This window comes from Triticum aestivum, chromosome 2D, assembly GCF_018294505.1.
Source record: "Triticum aestivum cultivar Chinese Spring chromosome 2D, IWGSC CS RefSeq v2.1, whole genome shotgun sequence".
Classification (NCBI taxonomy): Eukaryota; Viridiplantae; Streptophyta; class Magnoliopsida; order Poales; family Poaceae; genus Triticum; species Triticum aestivum.
The window spans coordinates 180,392,150-180,400,597 of NC_057799.1; positions in this window are offsets into that span (position 1 = coordinate 180,392,150).

Genomic DNA, 8,448 nt, shown 5'->3' on the forward strand with positions numbered 1-8,448 from the left:
TGTGCCGTAATGACCTTTGAAGCGTAATTTCACCGTAATTTAATTTCTGCTATTTCAAATTGTACCGGATTTGAATTTGAATTTGAATGTATGCTATAGCTTTATTCATATCCATCAGGTTCAAACAACCCATGCATTATTTGATTCATAGGTACATATGTTCAAGAATTACATAAGAACCAAATAAAGAATGATGAACCACAATTGTATACTTGTACTATTAAAGACGGTAAAGAAAGAGGAGAAATACATTCTGGTTGCTGAACAAGGTGAAGCGGAATGCCCATATTGTGCCCTCCTCCATGCAGAAGGCACGCACGACTCTAGTCCAACCCCTTGTGATGGCCGATCGCCCATCCTTCACGGTCTTCATCAAAACATCTAGATAATCATCGTGTTCTGGTAGAAATACTCTAACCTTTGCATGCCCACCAATCATGTAGTTTGAGAGGTAATCTTGAGTAAACTGATTTGGCAACCACTGTAAAGGAAAAAGATTCAAACATTGTTATCTAACACAACTCACTATGGGCAGTAAAAAGAAGGCTGCAGAGTTCCTACTTACCATCCCGCAGTTCGCTGTTGTCTTGGATAAAGTGTAAACAAATAGTTTAATTGCCATCTTTGGACCAATTTTACTAACAATCTTTATCAGCTTCCTCACTTGATGATGATTCATCGATATCTCATTGCCCCATGCGCAAAAAGGGTCGAAGCACGGATCTTTACCAATGACATATGTACCTAAAAGCACCAAGTTAATATTAGAAGCTAAACAGCAATTGCACAATGATGTAGTACAACACTCTTTTAAAATATCTTAATATACTCACATATTAGATGAATTAACATCTTATATTATGGGCCGAAAGGAGTTTATTGCATTCTTACAAATTATCGGCTAATTAACTGCTGTTGTATCCATGGGTTACAGTTAGTTTGAGCTAGTTCAGGCTCAAATAGCCTTAAAGTATATCTAAACATGAGGGCTAGTTTGAGCTAGTTGCACTACAAAAAAAAGACACATTCGTGACATTTTGGGCCGAACGAAATTTTTTTATGTCATACTTATGACACTTCTATGACGATAATTGTGACAAAACCCGGTATCATCATAGATGTGGTGGGGTCCTACTTCTATGACAAAAAATCTTGACAGAAAATGGGCTTTTCGTCCTGGGCGGGCTGGAGACGCAGCTGCATGACATTCTTTGGGCTGTCCATGACGGAAAAAATCGCGGTAGAAGCGAGGGCGAGGAAAATATCGGGGTGTTCCCGGTTACGATGGGTGGTCGGGGCCGAGCGTTGCGCGTTTCTCTCGTACATGCACGCGCGTGGGTGCGAGGCGTTGGGCTCTAACTGAACCCGAGCGAGGCGCTGGGCTCTAGCTGAACCCGAGCGATTGCACTGCAGGCTACGCGTTACTGAACCCGAGCAATCGATCGATGGCTGTTAACTGAACCCGATCGAGCGATTCCTTAGCTACTGCTGCTAACTGAAGCTGATCGATGCTGCCCCTGGATGAACAGTGAGCGTTGCTGGGGGGTTTCGATGAACAGTTCCCGGTGGGGGTGGATGAATAGGACCCCGTGGCGTTGCCGCTGGATGAACAGGACCCTGATCGTTCGAGCCGGTTGGGGCTGGATGAACAGGACCCCGTGGAGGGCAGGATGAATAGGACCACCCCGTGGTGGGTAGGATAAACAGTAGACGGTGGAGGGGTGGATGAACAGTAGCCCGTGGAGGGGTGGTTGAACAGTAGCCCGTGGAGAGGGATGGTTGAACAGGAGCCGGTGGAGTAGCGCGCGGTGGAGGCTGGATGAACAGGAGCCCGTGGATGAACAGTCGGAGGTGGAGGCTGGAGGAGGTCGACGGTGGATGAACAGAAGCCCGTGGAGGCTGGAGGGGGTCGACGGTGGAGATGAACAGTATCCCGTCGAGTCCCGTATTGCGGTACGCCACACCCCTCCCGATGAACAGGACCCCCATTTCGACCATAGCGCTCCAAGACAAGAACGTTTCCTCCGTTTTGCGGTACGCCACACCCCTCCCGATCAACAGGACCCCCATTTCGACCGTAGGAGGTCCGTTTCCTCCGTTTTGCGGTACGCCACACCCCTCCCGATGAACAGGATCCCGTTTCGAACATGGCCGGTCGAACACAAGGCCGTTTCCTCCATTCTGTGGTACCCCAGGCCTCGTTTCCATCGGTTGTTCCGTCCAAGCCGGTTGGCTCCCACAGTCCCACGCGTTCCGTTGCCTCCCGATGAACACGACGCATTCCATTGCCTCCCCATGAACACGATGACGACGTTGTTTCTCCGTTCCGACCCAGCCATGTACATGAGCCCTGGCCGTACGTACGCGCGAGTAGGCGTTCGAGACCCCGCCCGTATGTACGTACGTGGTCGTATTTACTTTCTTGCACCCTGGCCGCTGTACGTACGTGTACATGCTACGTGCGCGCGTCTACTATGACACGTGCGCGCCTCTACATCGACCAGTATGTATGTACACGTTCGCGACCAGAATGACAACGCTACGTATGCTTCAACCAGGTGGGTCCCGACTGTCAGGCACTTCCTTGCCTGCGAAGATGTAGCTGGTGGGTCCCAGCAGTCAGGGGGGCGAATCGTTTTTTTTGCCCGGAACGCACTTCCTTGCGTGCGAAGATGTAGCTGGTGGGTCCTAGCAGTCAGGGGGAAACATTTTTTCATGAAATACGGTGGCCCGTCCGGTGGGTCCCCGCTGTTAGGTGGAGGAATAATTATTTTGTGTGTAATAAGGAGGCCCTTCCTTGCTGCGGCCGTGGACCCAGCTATCAGCCTCTCCACGTACAGTACTCTTCCGATGGAAGTCATTCCTTGACCAAGTTGACCACGCCGCGTCGAGAGCACCAGGGCGGTGGACGACGGCGAGGCCTAGGAAGGGGACGACGCGGAGCCGGGGAAGACGCGACAGTGGAAGCCCGCGCGGAGAGGAGTACGAGGGTTCACTGGTTCGGCTATGGTGTGAGGCCGCCGTCGCCGCAGGGCCTGGCCAGCGGTGGGAATAGTAGGGGCGGTGAGGCCTCCGCGGCAGCACAGCTGGCCACGGGAGGCAGGAGCATGCGGCACGACCGGCACTGCTTTGGGCGGCTGGAGCAACAAGACTAGAGGTTGAAGAAGAACTACGGCCGTTGGATGGACATCGTACGGTCACTGGAGCTAGAATCATTCATATTGACTAAGTTGACAAAGCACTCCGTCCCTGTCAACTTAGTAGGCCCACAAGTCAGCCTCCCACCAAGGTGGGTCCCAACCAGCAGGGGGAGTATTCATTTTTTGTGCGTAATAAGGAGGCACTTCCGGTGGGTCCGAGCTGACAGTGGGGGGAACGTTTTTTTCACGCAATACGGTGGCCCGTCCAGTGGGTCCCAGCAGTCAGGGGGAAACGTTTTTTTCTCGAAATACAGTGGCCCGTCCGGTGGGTCCCTGCTGTCAGGTGGAGGAATCATTATTTTCTGCGTAATAAGGAGGCACTTCCTTGCTGCCGTTGTGGACCCAGCTGTCAGCCTCTCCACGTACAGTCCACGTCCGATTGAAGCCATTCCTTGACCACGTTGACCACGCCGTGTTCTGTTGCATGCATGCGTCCATGGGCGTGGTGCGTCCCCACAGTCAGCCTCTCACGTACAGTCATCTTCCGATGACTCCCGATTGTTGACCATGTTGACCACACCGTGCCGAGCGCACCAAAGGTCGGTGGACGATGGCGAGGCCCCAGACTGGAACAACCCAGAGATGGGGAAGACGGGGTAGTGGAGTCATAGATGGAGAGGAGTGGGAAACTTGACTGGTTCGGGTGCGCGGCAGCACAACCGTGGTGCCGCCCACGGGAGACAGGAGCAAGAACAGAGGTTGAAGAAGGAGCACGGTTGTTGGATTAACATCCAACGGTCCAGCTGCTAGAATAATTTGTTGATTATGTTGACAAATCCCTGCGTACACGTCCGCTTAGTAGGCCCACAAGTCAGCCACCAAATCTGACGGGTCCCAGCTGTCAACGGGAGGAATAATTTTTTTCGCATAACAAGGAGGCACTTCCTTCCGTGCGAAGATACAGCCGGTGGGTCCCAGCTGTCAGGTGGAGGAAACATGTTTTTTCAGCTTAATAAGGAGGAATTTTCCTTGCGTGTGACCATGGACCTCGTGGGTCCCAGCCATCAGGCTCTCCACGTACAGTCCTCTTCCAATGACTCTCATTTGTTGACCACGCCGCACCGAGCGCCGCGAGGCGGTGGACGACGGCGTGGCCCCGAACGGGAACGACTCGGAGATGGGAAGACGCGGCAGTGGAGTCGCAGATTGAGTGGAGAGGTGTTATAACTGGTTCTGGTGCGGCGTGGGGCTGAAGTCGGTGGAGATTAACAGGAGGTGTCGAGGGGTGGTGGGATAGCCTGGCCGGCGGTGGGGTAGCGCTTCGCAGTGATGCGTGCTAAGCAGAGCCGCTAGCCGCCGGAGGCCAGACCAGGCGGTCCCGGTGACGCTGGAGGAAGAAGACGAGAGATTGAAGGTGCATGCCGACCAAGTTGACAACGCCCTGCGTAGGCTTCGACCAATTGGCCCACATGTCAGCCTGCAAAAATGTGGCATATATTTAACCCATGTTTTCTAGAATGTACAGTCCATTTGCTGGGCTGGGTGAACAAATAATTTCGCGTCAATGCGGCCCATTTATATTATCTAAGAAATCCCAGCCCATTTGCACTTCCTTCAAATACACGAATTAGCTGGGCTCGTTATATATAATGTTATGTTAGAAGGAGCAATTAATATCAAAAATAAACCGAAGAGGCCCATTTTTTATATACATAATTAACAAATTAGCGAGTTATTGCTCAAAAAAAATGAGCGCGTTATTATTACATTGCTCCTTAAAATCTTCGCAAGCTTTTGTACGCAATCACCAGGATTTTCCTTGCCTGTGAGTCAAAAACAACCAGGATTTTCCTTGCCAACTTCTATTAAACATTTACTTTTATAAGTTAATAACACGTGGGATGTTTTTATAATGTATATATAAGTCTCTATAAAATATACGATAATAGTAATGACATAAATATATATAATGTGGTTAAAAATACATTGGGCTGCCCATCTTTAAGAAAAAGCCCATAGGCCGGTATGGACCTCAAAAAATAAGTTGAAACCACTGTCACCGTATGTCGTGGGCTACACATGTTAAAATACAAAACCTAGGCCTAGCTGATACTTGTTCTCCCTCTGGAAAAAAATGTTACCAGATCCTCGAGCGAACTGGATTATAGAGGGGGCCCGTGGCACGACTGAAGAAGCACATCAGGAGCGATTTTTTCTTCTTCAGTGGATGGCTCTCGATGGCGTTTTTTTACTTGCCTCTGCACCATACAACTTGTATTTTTAGCCTCCCAGTCCGTGGTGGACTAGCAGCCCATTTGCTGGGTGGGCCAACCTACAGAAACCAGCACTCGATTTTTCATCAAGCCCCAAAAACAACGCAGTACTATGTTTGTTTTGAGGCCGAAAACATTACGGCAGGGGTTGAGCGGGGGAGGGGGCAAGACAGAGCAAAAAGATTAAAAAGAGCTGATGCGTCGTTGCTACCCTAACAAAGCAGGTGCAATTCTTCTCGGGAAGAAGGTGTGCCGTTGACACCCACACGTCACATACCCCACAGTAGGCATACTAACAAGTTCACACACAAGCACAACAGAAAAGGTAAACATTCGTATCAAACTCAGGTTCACAGGACACGTTCATATTCATAGCCAACATTCACTATCAACAACTCAAAAGATTCATATATACACAAGTTCAGCATGTCTATGGATCCAAATGATTGATAGATCACACAACAATATTCATAGATAATTCACAAAAAGATTCAGATATACACATGTTCAGTATGTTTATGCATCCAAATGATTGAGATCACAGCCAATATGATCCATGGACGAACTTTAATTACCTAGGGTACAGACTGGTAAATGGTGTTCAGTCGGAGGTACTTCTTGCTAAAATTAATGCTTGTACGAGTAACCTTTCGAGTACATAAGAGGCAGCACAGACAATCTGAACTTTGCTTGTAGGTTTATCCTCAAATAGTGGCCTCGTGCCGAGGGAGGTTTGAGCAACTTGGCCACTACTTTCATCCAACTAGTTTACTGGCTCATCTTGGTCCTGTAGCTCGCCAAAATTCTACATTGCAGACTGGTAAATGGTGTTCAGTCGGAGGTACTTCTTGCTAAAATTAATGCTTGTACGAGTAAACTTTCGAGTACATAAGAGGCAGCACAGACAATCTGAACTTTGCTTGTAGGTTTATCCTCAAATAGTGGCCTCGTGCCGAGGGAGGTTTGAGCAACTTGGCCACTACTTTCATCCAACTAGTTTACTGGCTCATCTTGGTCCTGTAGCTCGCCAAAATTCTACATTGCAGACGAGAAAGGAGGCGGTTGAGAAAATGAACCACCCAAATTTTTTGTGCAGTTCAACTGAAATGGAGCATCCCTGGCGTGCAGACTGATTAAGTGCCAGATGAATATACGCGTCAACCAACTTGTCTGGAATCTTTAGACTCCATGCCATACAGTTCGCTACCATATCTGCCGATAACCAAAAGGCACAAGTTGGGACCAAAGACTGGACTGTGTTTTTCTGGGCTATGCGCCAAGCAATATTTTTAGTGTTCACTCTCCTAATACTTGGAGTTTGACAACTGGTTGACGCCGGTTGATACTCGAATGAATATAGGCACTTCTTGTCAACATCGATGCTTGTCTGAGTGAATTTTGGAGTACATAGCAGCAGCATAAGTATCTGTCCATCTAATCTTTTTGTGCAGTTCTACTGAAATCACCCAATGCAATGATTTGCCTGCGAGTTCAGGCTCCAAGTTACTCCTTTATAAAATCGGCAAATAGTAGCACAATACCAAATTACCAATACATGACAAGCACAATAATCAGGATAAAGACCAGTACCAACCTGTGTGAGGTAGCATATCAATTACTTTTTCCTTTGACTGGAAGCCGAGATAAGCGAAGCGACTGACAGCAAAGGAAGAAAGCAGGCCCAGATTAGCGACTGACGGGAAAGGACGGAAGCTGTCGAGGCAATGAAGCACCCAAAGTTTTTGTGCAGTTCCACCAAAATCGAGCATCCCTGTTGGCACATATATTGAGAGAGTGAGATTACTGTAATAGTGGGACTAGTTGATGAAACATACACTAACAAATAGAAGCACCCTCATTATCTTAATGGGTAAAGTTAGCAACATAGTAGTCTTGCTTAAAGAGAGGTATTAGTTTATTTAATCAGTGCCAATTAGCTCAACACTCAAAGCATTGCCATGTATCATAGGTTGCAAAACTTTAACGTGCAAAGATAAAGGAGTTTCTCATGACAGTAGCACGATACAAATAGAGATGACAGCAAACTAATATGGATGAAGGCCTTAGGCCCGTACCAACCTGAGGAAAAAAGCTTATTCATGTAGTCCCATAAGAGATGATAAAGCACTCACTGGAATCACTCAATAGTATATATTTTTGTGCACTTCAAATGTATGGTTGAAATCACTCTTGTTTACCAGTGCTGAGATTATATCGAAAGATTATCAAGAACTTCCAGCAGAATTAAAGCACAGGCTGGGATACAGTTCATTGTATTGTCTTGTGTAGTTCCACTAAAATGTATGATTGGCACAACATGATCCCTGTTTGCACAAGTAGGAACAAGGTGAAACCTTCATTAGCTTAGTGAGAAAGGATAGAAAGACATTAGCATATTACTCTAACAGTAGCATCAAATTCATGATGGACAATACGCAAAACATTGCCTCATTGAACCAATGGCAATAAATTGACATGCAAAACAATAGCACTATTATGTCATGACACTAATAATATTCCCTCCCTGCTCCACCACATGATTCACCTCCATAGACAAACATACACACGTACATGATTCAGCATAGGGTGCTACTAAAGATTTGTTTAACTCCGACAGGAAAATTAGGCAGCAATAAATTAGTGGTACTTAAGTACTCCTAATTAATTAAGTGAGACAGCAGAAGTGGAAGGGCTCCCTGGAGGATCGTCTCACATGTAAGGTAGTCGTTGCCGGAGCCCTTGAATGGCCTCGACTGAGGCCTCTGGCTTCAGCAAGATCGCCTTGGCACTGTTTATTCTTCTTCTTCCTCTTCATGCTCTGTTTCTCATTCTCCTCACCAGTTGGTGAAACCAAGTACATGATTGGCCTTCTATTTCAGAATTGGTTTTGTCAGTGAGGGAGTACAAGTGTACTAGTAAAAAATAGCATTATTTTCTCATGGCAGTCGCAAAATAGAGATGAACACATGCATTAAATATCATTCTTACCTAAAGGAAGGTTATGGTGCCAATATGGATGATGAGGATTGGAACAC